Source organism: Lathyrus oleraceus, chromosome 1, assembly GCF_024323335.1.
Source record: "Lathyrus oleraceus cultivar Zhongwan6 chromosome 1, CAAS_Psat_ZW6_1.0, whole genome shotgun sequence".
NCBI classification, from domain to species: Eukaryota; Viridiplantae; Streptophyta; class Magnoliopsida; order Fabales; family Fabaceae; genus Lathyrus; species Lathyrus oleraceus.
The window spans coordinates 310,861,152-310,873,263 of record NC_066579.1 but is presented as its reverse complement, the minus strand read 5'-3'; the positions used below and the strand labels follow the sequence as shown (position 1 = coordinate 310,873,263).

Below are 12,112 nucleotides of genomic sequence, written 5' to 3'. Positions count from 1 at the left end.
ATTCTAAGTGGTTATTCTTTTAAGAAACAATAAAAAATTATGGTCTAAAGTAAAGAACAGCAGGCAGAGAGGAATAACATAACCGATCAGCGGTTCACTGAGTTGTTTAGCAGGTTCGACAACTTAGACTTACGTCAGCGATCACCAGCCCCAAGAACAAGAGGCGGAAGGCAACCTTAACTTTTCTTTTTCCTTTCCTTTTTGTATTTCATTTCTTTTCCTTCAAACATTGAGGACAATGTTTTATTCAAGTATGGGGGGAAAACCATGTTCTTTCTATCCTCCACTTTCCTTTTCAAGTATGTACTTTTCCTTTCATTGTTATTTCTCTTTCTTATTATGAAAAAAAAAATATTATCATAATATAGATTTATTTTAAGTTAAGTCCCTAGCGTGAAAAACTTTCTATTATCTATTTCCCCTCAAATTTTCATGAGCCATAACAAAAATTTAACACACCCAATGAGTATAAAGGTTGCTTATTTTATAAAACTTGAGTGAAATCAAAAACAAAATCATTACCATAACAACGCTCTGAGAACCTCAACACGTTAGATCAGGATAAGCACCTATTATACCAAGTCCATGGACTTTTAACCTTACAGTAACCCCAAGTAGTTTATACGAGAAGTCAGCACCATCTTAATAGCAAACTACGTGGAGAGCCGATGAATATAAGTGAATGATTCCCAAAGTAACAAAATATATATATATATATATATATATATATATATATATATATATATATATATATATATATCAGGAAATGCACTAATTAAGTTAGGTGATCCTTACCAGATCATTTAATCTAAAGGTTGCAGATCATACAAAAGCATAATACGAGAGATCCATTATGAGTTGGTTCAGTAGGTATCTGGTACTGAACTTGGTAGGGCGGACTACAGTCCGATCCCCCGCAATTTGCAATGGACTGAATAATGAAGTTATCCGACTTATGTACCAGAACTTCTAGCTGAAAGGGGATCAGAATCACTAACCGGTTACTCCACTATGTGCGCGAAAAGATAAAGGGCTTAATGTGATTTCGCTAGAATGAAAACGGGTGAAATAAGAGTAAAGGAACTAGAACAGCTATAATGGCATTACTTGAACTGGTTTGCATGAGGTGAGGTTATCTGAGGTTGTGACAGTGGTTGTCGATGTCAAGATTAAACTCAAGTCACTTCTAAACAAGGTTTACATGCAACCTAGTACGAATTGATGTGTGTTTTGAAATTTCATCTGGCTAAAAAATTTTAAGTTCTATACCGTATTTTGCTTGAGGACAAGCAAAGATCTAAGTATGGGAGAGTTTGATAACATGAAATTATATCACACTTTAGGACTTAATTCAATTAAATTATATTATTATTTACTTTAATTTATTTCATTTTATCAGATATTACGCGGTATTTCCTTTCTATTTATCTCAGGTATCTATTTGAAGCAAAAGTAAAAAAAAGGAAGAAAAGGAGGTGCAAAAAGAAGTTTTTGGAAACAAATAGCAAAAGCCAAGCCCAACCCAAAAAAGGCACAGGCGTTGTGCCTGTGACGAGCGTCACAGAGGTTGTGACGAGCGTCACGCTATATGCACTTGTATGACGAGCGTCACACATGGTGTGACGGACGTCACACCATTCCCCTATATTTGAGGCACAAGGAACGCTTCAGAGAAGTTGAGTCCTATTTCCACGCCCAACTATTCTGCACGTTGAAGACTTTTGACGCGGAAGGCAGTTGCAGGAGGTAGCATATAAATAGTAGCTTTTTGGAAAGCTCTAGGTTCCACGCTTCCACGCTTTTTCCAGATTTTTGGCGTTTTCGCATTTTTTCTTCTTCCAGCAGCTTAGGCATATTTTTACAGTATTACTTTTACAAATTTCTATATTGTTTTCTTTTGCAATTCTATTTTCTTTTCTAGCTCTTAATTAATTTTTCGCACAATAGTTTCTACACCGGAAACTATTGTGTACCTTTTACCGGATCTAACCTTACGTTAGAATCTAGTTTTTTATTCCTTCGTTTTATTTTTCTGCCTGATTAAAGAACTCAAGAACAAATCCAACCGGTCTGTGGTGGAGTGTTCAAGACTGCTATTTAATTATTCAGGTTCTTTATTTATTTGTTGAATTTATATATGCTTGTTTTTATTATTAATTTTTGCTGCTTGCCTGTGATGAGTCTGTTTATGCATGATATTTATTTAAGTCTGTTTAGCATGTCTGGCTAATTTATTTAGGTATCGGTATGTAAAGTAAGCGGAATGAAGGAATCAAAACTAAGTTGGTTTATTTAAGTTTAAAATTAAAATCACTCTTTTTACGGTCTCAATTTACAGGTTTAATAACAAAGTTTTTGTACGAAAGTAAAAGACATAAAGAAGTTAAAATCAATAGAGCGAGAGTTTGAGGTTTTGACTGGACAGTGTAAATTGGACATTAATTCTAGATCAGGGCGAGAGCAATTTTTAGAGTTAATTAAATTCTAACCTTTTTCAAAAAGTATTTTTAAAGATTGGATGTGAGGACGAGAGTTAAGCATTTGAATTTAATTATATAACCTAAGTCAACAGAGCGAGAGTTTGAGATAAGGGTGTTTAAACGATTAGTGTTTTCTTAAAAAGAGTTTCTACGGATTCTATTGTTTTCAAAAAGTGGTTTTTGACTTAACTATAAGTGACAGCTACGTTAATATAAAATCATAGTTTATTCAACAGAGCGAGAGTTTGAGATAAAACTTTTAACCAATAGCGTCAACTGAAAAGATTTACTTTAAAACCAAGAAACCAATACAGGATTGATTCCCTAATTACGACGAATTACATACCGATATCCGCTTTATTGATATTTAATCTAGATTTTAGTTTAGTTTTAACTTTTCCCCCAAAAATCAAAGTATTACCTGCCTTAGCTTTACGAAGTAACCTTAGATAACGGTATATCGATTCATAAGTCCCTGTGGGATCGATATCTTTTAAAACTACGCGATAGAACTGTGCACTTGCAGTTTGTACCCCAATTCGACTCATAAAGTCGAGCGATCAAGTTTTTGGCGCCGTTGTCGGGGACTTTTATTTAGTCGATATCGTAATTCTCCTGTTACGCTGTAGAGACTAAGGCTTTTCTTTTTCTTTTCTTTCTTTCGTTGATTTGTATGCCACACACTCGCTCACAAGGCGAACCGCTCTACTTACGAATCAACGACATCGAACTATATCTCCGAGTCTTACGACGAATTCGGGAATATCGTGCTGCAAACAATCTCCCTCCTGTAGAACTTCCTGATTTCAAAAATATTTTCCCTTCGATACCCGAGATGGCAGAACCAGCTCGTGCTCTTAGAGATTACGCCGCTCCATCACAAGATGAACCGCATTCAAGTATTGATCCACCCGCAATCGAAGCAAACAACTTTGAACTTAAACCTTCACTGTTACAGGCAGTGCAACAGAACCAATTCTCTGGGAATCCTACCGAGGATCCTAACCTTCATTTATCCGTATTTGTCCAATACGCTGATACTGTTAAAGCTAATGGTGTCACTTCAGAGGCAATTCGACTTCGTCTTTTTCCTTTCTCACTAAGAGATAGCGCTAGAAGATGGCTTCAATCTCTTCCTTCCAACTCTGTCACCACATGGAACGAGTTGAAGAAAGTTTTTCTTGCTCGATATTTTCCGCCAAGCAAAACAACTATGTTAAGAGCCCAAATAAATGGATTTAAACAGAAAGATAACGAGTCTCTTTTCGAAGATGGGAAAGATACAAAGACATGATGAGACTTTGTCCACATCATGGTTTAGAAGACTGGTTAGTAATTCATACATTCTATAATGGTCTCCTGTACAACACGAGGTTAACAATAGATGCCGCCGTAGGTGGTGCACTAATGAACAAACCTTATGCAGACGCTTACCAACTTATCGAAAGCATGGCTCAAAACCACTATCAGTGGGGAACCGAACGAACAATGGTGGAAAAACCTCAAACGAAAACTGGCATGTACGAGATAAGTAACCTTGATCATGTTAATGCAAAGGTGGATGCTCTGGTCCAGAAAATTGAAAGTTTAAATGTATCACCTAAAGCCACAATAGTTGCCATAACTCAGAATTGCGAAGTCTGTGGAATCCAAGGTCACACTCCTGCAGATTGTCAACTCCTAACAGGAATCCAAGCAGAGCAAGTAAACTATGCTCAAGGAAGCCCCTATTCGCATACCTATAACTCAAATTGGAAGAATCATCCAAATTTTTCATATAAAAGTAATAATGCTCTATACGCACCTGGACAATCTCCAAATCAAGCCCCAGCTATACCTCTGGGATATCAGAAGCCGACCCCATCTACATCTAACAATAACGCCCCTAGGAAATCCAACTTGGAAATCATGATGGAAAACTTTATAGCTTCTCAACAGCAAACCAATAAAGATTTCTTAAACCAGAATGTACACACTGGCGAACAAATTAAACAACTAGCAAGTAAAGTAGATGCCCTGGCTACTCATAACAAAATGCTGGAAATGCAAATATCACAAGTAGCTCAACAACAAGAGCCTACTGCTGCCCCAACTGGTACATTTCCTGGCCAACCCCAACCTAACCCAAGAAGCCACGCTCATGCAACTATACTGAGAAGTGGAACGGAAGTGGAAGGACCGTCTGACCCAAGGATAGAAAACCAAAACTCTGAAAGGTCAACTGAGGAAAGTGAACCTAAGGAAAAGGCAGAGAGTAATAAGGAAATCGTAGAAAAGAAGGAACCTTATGTACCTCCACCACCTTATAAACCACCTATCCCTTACCCTTAAAGGCTTATTAAAACCAAAGATGCGGGCCAATTTAAAAAATTTGTCGACCTACTAAAACAATTAAACGTCACAATTCCGTTTACAGAAGCTATTACGCAAATGCCCTCATATGCCAAGTTTTTAAAAGAAATTCTTTCTAATAAAAGGAAACTTGAAGATAGCGAAACCGTTACACTTACTGCTGAATGTAGCGCTATAATACAGAATATGCCTCCTAAACTTAAAGACCCAGGTAGTTTCTCTATACCCTGTCACATAGGAAAATTTGTCATTGACAAAGACTTATGCGATTTAGGAGCCGATATTAGTGTTATGCCTTTATCCATATGCAAGAGACTTGAAATAGGAGAATTAAGACCAACTAAAATGTCTGTGCAACTAGCAGATCGTTCCGTAAAATATCCTGTAGGAATTCTTGAAAACGTTCCAGTGCGCATAGGTCAATTCTACATTCCAACTGATTTTATAATTATGGATATTAGAGAAGATGAAGTTACACCCATTATACTGGGAAGACCGTTCTTAGCAACCGCCGGTGCAATCATAGACGTAAAACGAGGACGACTCACTTTCGAAGTAGGAGAAGAGAAAATTGAGTTCATTCTTTCCCAATTTTTGAAAGCACCTGCAATAGAAGATACATGTTACTTCATGGATATCATCGATGAATGCATAAAAGAAACGGAGTTAGAAAAAGACAAATCATCTGACTACCTTGTAGAAGACAAACTTAACCAATGTTTAGCAATAACACCGGACCCTACGCAATGCCTTAAGAAACCAACCTTAGACCTGAAAACACTTCCCAAGAATCTGAGATATGAATTCCTAGACTTAGAGCTTGAACGACCAGTGATAGTTAATGCTGACCTAGGAAGACTCGAAACAGAAAAACTCCTGCATATCTTAAGAAAATATCCAACCGCACTAGGTTACAACATCACCGATCTTAAAGGAATAAGTCCTTCTATTTGTATGCACCGCATCATGTTAGAAGAAGACTGTAAAACTTCTAGGGAACACCAGAGAAGACTAAACCCGATCCCGAGTGAGGTAGTGAAGAAGGAAATAACCAAGTTATTAGAGGCAGGTATCATATATCCTATATCTGATAGCAAATGGGTTAGTCCTGTACACGTAGTACCAAAGAAAGGAGGTATAACAGTCATTGAAAATGAAAAAGGAGAAACTATAACCAAACGAATCGAATCGGGATGGAGAATGTGCATTGACTATAGGAAACTAAACAAAGCAACCCGAAAAGATCATTTCCCTTTACCATTCATTGACCAGATGTTAGAACGATTAGCAAAACATTCACATTTCTGCTATCTAGACGGTTACTCGGGTTTCTTTCAAATACCAATTCATCCTGATGACCAAGAAAAGACAACGTTCACGTGCCCTTTTGGTACCTTCGCTTATAGACGAATGTCGTTTGGCTTGTGTAATGCTCCTGCAACTTTCCAAAGATGTATGATGGCAATATTCGCCGATTTCCTAGAAAACATCATGGAAGTATTAATGGATGACTTTTCCGTATGCGGACAAAGCTTTGAAGAATGTCTTGAAAACCTAGAGAAAGTTCTAGAGCGATGTGTAAAAGTAAACCTAGTACTTAATTGGGAAAAATGCCACTTTATGGTACAAGAAGGAATTGTTTTAGGACACATCATCTCAAATAGAGGAATTGAAGTAGACAAGGCCAAAATAGAGGTAATCGAAAACCTTCAACCTCCGAAGATTGTGAGAGAAGTACGAAGCTTCTTAGGAAATGCCGGTTTTTACCGACGATTCATTAAAGACTTCTCTAAAATAACTAAACCGTTGACCGGACTATTGATGAAAGATGCTAAATTCATATTCGACAATAAATGTTTAGAAGCATTTCAAACGCTTAAACAAGCACTGATCTCCGCACCCATAATGCAGACACCAGATTGGAATGAACCATTCGAAATAATGTGTGATGCCAGCGATTACGTTGTAGGTGTTGTTTTAGGACAACGAAAAGATAAAAAGCTTCATGTTATATATTACGCAAGTAGAACTCTAGATGAAGCACAAATGAATTATGCCACAACCGAGAAAGAACTTCTAGCAGTAGTGTTTGCGCTAGATAAATTTCGTTCTTACTTAGTCGGAGCCAAAATAATCATCTACACTGACCACGCTGCTATCAAATACCTCTTAACTAAAAAGGATGCAAAACCTAGACTCCTAAGGTGGATCCTGTTACTACAAGAGTTCAATTTGAAAATCAAAGACAAGAAAGGAACTGAAAACGTAGTAGCAGATCACCTCTCTAGACTTGAGAACCTTGAACCGGAAAGAACAACAATTAACGATGATTTCTCGTACGATAAGCTTATAGCTACTTTAGAAGAAAATAACGCTGATAGACAGGTAGAAACTACCTTAGCAATATCTGTTACACCGTGGTACGCTGACCTCGTCAATTATTTAGCTGCCGGAATAGTTCCATCTACCTTATCCTACCAACAGAAGAAACGATTCTTCTATGATATAAAACATTATTACTGGGATGACCCCTTACTTTTTAAAAGAGGTCCCGATGGTATTTTCCGTCGGTGTATACCCGAAGAAGAGGTAGAAAGTATAATCCAACACTGTCACTCCGCTCCTTATGGTGGACACGCAAGTACATCCAAGACCTGCTCTAAAATCCTACAAGCCGGTTTTTATTGGCCAAGTATATGGAAGGATGTACATGCAACTATTAAGAAATGTGACAGATGTCAACGCACAGGAAACATATCTAGACGTGACGAGATGCCACAAAAGGGCGTTTTGGAAGTCGAGATTTTCGACGTGTGGGGAATAGACTTCATGGGACCTTTTCCATCCTCTTTCGGCAACAAATACATACTCGTGGCAGTTGACTACGTATCAAAATGGATTGAAGCTATAGCTTCCCCAACAAACGACACACGAGTAGTAACTAGACTCTTTAAGAATATAATATTTCCAAGGTTTGGTGTCCCAAGAATAGTTGTCAGTGATGGTGGATCGCATTTCATATCCAAAGTACTCGAAAAACTACTGCTTAAGTATGGCGTAAGACATAGAGTAGCGACACCTTACCACCCTCAAACCAGTGGGCAAGTGGAAGTATCTAACAGAGAAATCAAACAGATACTAGAAAAAACAGTCGCCACTTCAAGGAAAGACTGGTCATTGAAATTACCAGAAGCTTTATGGGCATACCGAACTGCTTACAAAACACCCATAGGAACAACCCCATTTAAGCTAATTTATGGAAAATCCTGTCACCTCCCGGTAGAATTAGAACATAAATCCTATTGGGCTATTAAAAATCTAAATTTAAACTATAAAGCCGCCGGTGAAAAGAGAATCCTTGATATAAGCGAATTAGAGGAACTCAAAAGAGATGCTTACGAAAATGCCAGAATCTACAAAGAAAGAACAAAACAATGGCATGACAAGCGCATATCAATGAAAATCTTCAAACAAGGCGATACAGTCCTTTTATTTAACTCCAGACTAAAGTTATTTCCGGGAAAACTACGATCTAGATGGTCAGGTCCTTTTCAAATCACCAATGTTTTTCCCAGTGGAGCAGTAGAAATTAAAGGCAAATCTATGGAACCATTTACCGTAAACGGGCAACGTCTAAAACATTATCACTATGCAGAAAACAATGAAGATTCGCAAGTCTTGCACTTAGACGAAATGCCTCCAGAAATTATAGATTGTAATTGATTGTTTTTATGTCGAGCTTGCGACATTAAACAAAGCGCTTAGTGGGAGACAACCCACAAATTATTTTATTATTTCCTTATTCTATTATTATTATTTTTCTATTTCTTCCTTAATTATTCTTTTAATTTCTGTCTAGTATTCATTCTTAATTTATTTTATTTTATTAAAAACTTTTCTCTTCTTTCGGCATTTGGCCAAATCCTGACTAAAACTCTTGTTTTTCTTTTCTCTAGCTAACAATAACCTGATGGGACATATTGATCGTATGGGTATCAAATTCAGAGGAACAACTCAGAAACAAAAGTTTGAGGAACTAGCCACGAGAGAGATGCTACCTAGCATGTATGCTGATGACTGGGCAATGACTGCCCTTGGACTAAGACAAAGTGTCCTGTATTTGCTGAATCAGATAGGGTGGGAAACCGCTCCTATCCGTAGACAATTTGTCACTTACCGGAGACTGACTCTAGAATTCCTTAGTTCTCTGATCTATCTGCCCAGCCATGGAAAAGGAATAAGCAGAGGTTTTATACAGTTCAGAATGTTTAACATGGAATACCAATTTAATATTCAAGATTTTACCAACCTTTTAGGCTTCCCTACATCCTTTGACACATTCACAGTGATCCAAGAGGAACTTTTCGAATATAGAGAACTTGAACACTTTTGGGGTAACTTGACTGGAAATGACGATCCCGAGGAACATGAGTTTCTCTCTGGAAACATACATAACCCGGCCTTCCGTTATTTCCATAAGATCCTGACCCACACCTTATTTGGGAAGAAGCCAAACAGTACCACAGTTTCACGTGATGAACTCTTCATCATATTTTGTGCTTCTCAGAACCGTCCAGTAAACGGTGCCACTTTTATGTTAGCAAATTTGGACCACCTTATCCAAGATGAGCGAGCACCAATCCGAATAGGCGGTTTGATAACTATGATAGGTAATGCTATTGGATTACGCCAGCCTATGCTTGACTTAAGCCCTTTTTGTGGCATTACTACTATGAGTATACCCTTCCTCTTCAACACTTTGTTTATAGCAAACCTAGGGTCTGATGAGTTTGAGCTTATTATTGATAACCAAGTTCTTTGCCTATTCACCATGCCCGATCCTAGGACTAGTGTTCATAACCGCAACAACTGGCTCTACAATCTGAACGAAACCCCCTCTCCTGCTAGATCCACTGAATCCATCCAGGACTATGAGATTTGTGATGACTATGAGATTTATGATGACCAGATTCCTTATGCTGAATCAGATCCTCAAACACCATCTGGATATTATGATATTGATCCTCCTCCTCAACCTGCTCAGACCGAAGAATCGGCAATACCCGACCTTAGACATCATATGCCCGGAACTGATTATAACACTGCCATGGAAGCTTTGATGTCAGAACAAGATGCCCTCAGAGAAGAGTTCACTAGCCTGAGGCACGAATTTCTGGGATACATGAACAGTATGACAAACTAGTTTCACGAGTTGCTATACCATGTTAACTCCTTTGCTCCTCCGGCCAGCGATCGTGCAGATGGATAGAATTTATTTATTTTTCTTAGTTATTTAGTCTTAAGCTAGATTAATTCGTTAATGTTATTTCAAATTATATTCGTATTTGTTTCTCTTTCACACTTTTTGTTTTTCTCCATTGTTACATTATGATTATTTTATTGAAGCTATTTATTCATTTTATTATGTAATATCTGCTCTCTACTGTTGCTGCCTACATGACTTATTAAAGAAAAATATATTTATGCACTACTATGCAAAGTAGAATAGCATGCAAGAGAAATTAATTAGCAAAATAAAATAATCAAAAGCAAAGAAAAATAATAAAAATATATATATTACCAAAGTCTACCCCAACATAACCGATCAGCGGTTCACTGAGTTGTTTAGCAGGTTCGACAACTTAGACTTACGTCAGCGATCACCAGCCCCAAGAACAAGAGGCGGAAGGCAACCTTAACTTTTCTTTTTCCTTTCCTTTTTGTATTTCATTTCTTTTCCTTCAAACATTGAGGAAAATGTTTTATTCAAGTATGGGGGGGAAAACCATGTTCTTTCTATCCTCCACTTTCCTTTTCAAGTATGTACTTTTCCTTTCATTGTTATTTCCCTTTCTTATTATGAAAAAAAAAATATTATCATAATATAGATTTATTTTAAGTTAAGTCCCTAGCGTGAAAAACTTTCTATTATCTATTTCCCCTCAAATTTTCATGAGCCATAACAAAAATTTAACACACCCAATGAGTATAAAGGTTGCTTATTTTATAAAACTTGAGTGAAATCAAAAACAAAATCATTACCATAACAACGCTCTGAGAACGTCAACACGTTAGATCAGGATAAGCACCTATTATACCAAGTCCATGGACTTTTAACCTTACAGTAACCCCAAGTAGTTTATACGAGAAGTCAGCACCATCTTAATAGCAAACTACGTGGAGAGCCGATGAATATAAGTGAATGATTCCCAAAGTAACAAAATATATATATATATATATATATATATATATATATATATATATATATATATATATATATATATATATATATATATATATATATATATATATATATATATATATATATATATATATATATATATATATATATATATATATATATATATCAGGAAATGCACTAATTAAGTTAGGTGATCCTTACCAGATCATTTAATCTAAAGGTTGCAGATCATACAAAAGCATAATACGAGAGATCCATTATGAGTTGGTTCAGTAGGTATCTGGTACTGAACTTGGTAGGGCGGACTACAGTCCGATCCCCCGCAATTTGCAATGGACTGAATAATGAAGTTATCCGACTTATGTACCAGAACTTCTAGCTGAAAGGGGATCAGAATCACTAACCGGTTACTCCACTATGTGCGCGAAAAGATAAAGGGCTTAATGTGATTTCGCTAGAATGAAAACGGGTGAAATAAGAGTAAAGGAACTAGGACAGCTATAATGGCATTACTTGAACTGGTTTGCATGAGGTGAGGTTATCTGAGGTTGTGACAGTGGTTGTCGATGTCAAGATTAAACTCAAGTCACTTCTAAACAAGGTTTACATGCAACCTAGTACGAATTGATGTGTGTTTTGAAATTTCATCTGGCTAAAAAATTTTAAGTTCTATACAGTATTTTGCTTGAGGACAAGCAAAGATCTAAGTATGGGGGAGTTTGATAACATGAAATTATATCACACTTTAGGACTTAATTCAATTAAATTATATTATTATTTACTTTAATTTATTTCATTTTATCAGATATTACGCGGTATTTCCTTTCTATTTATCTCAGGTATCTATTTGAAGCAAAAGTAAAAAAAAGGAAGAAAAGGAGGTGCAAAAAGAAGTTTTTGGAAACAAATAGCAAAAGTCAAGCCCAGCCCAAAAAAGGCACAGGCGTTGTGCCTGTGACGAGCGTCACAGAGGTTGTGACGAGCGTCACGCTATATGCACTTGTGTGACGAGCGTCACACATGGTGTGACGGACGTCACACCATTCCCCTATATTTGAGGCACAAGGAATGCTTCAGA

General features: G+C 37.0%; 1 non-coding gene across 1 annotated transcript; it reads right to left on the bottom strand.

Moving 5' to 3' along the window:
* Positions 1–3,693: 3,693 nt before the first annotated feature.
* Positions 3,694–3,799, bottom strand: LOC127116685 (small nucleolar RNA R71). Its single transcript, XR_007801486.1, has one exon. It is a non-coding gene; the product is annotated as a small nucleolar RNA R71 (small nucleolar RNA).
* Positions 3,800–12,112: the final 8,313 nt, after the last annotated feature.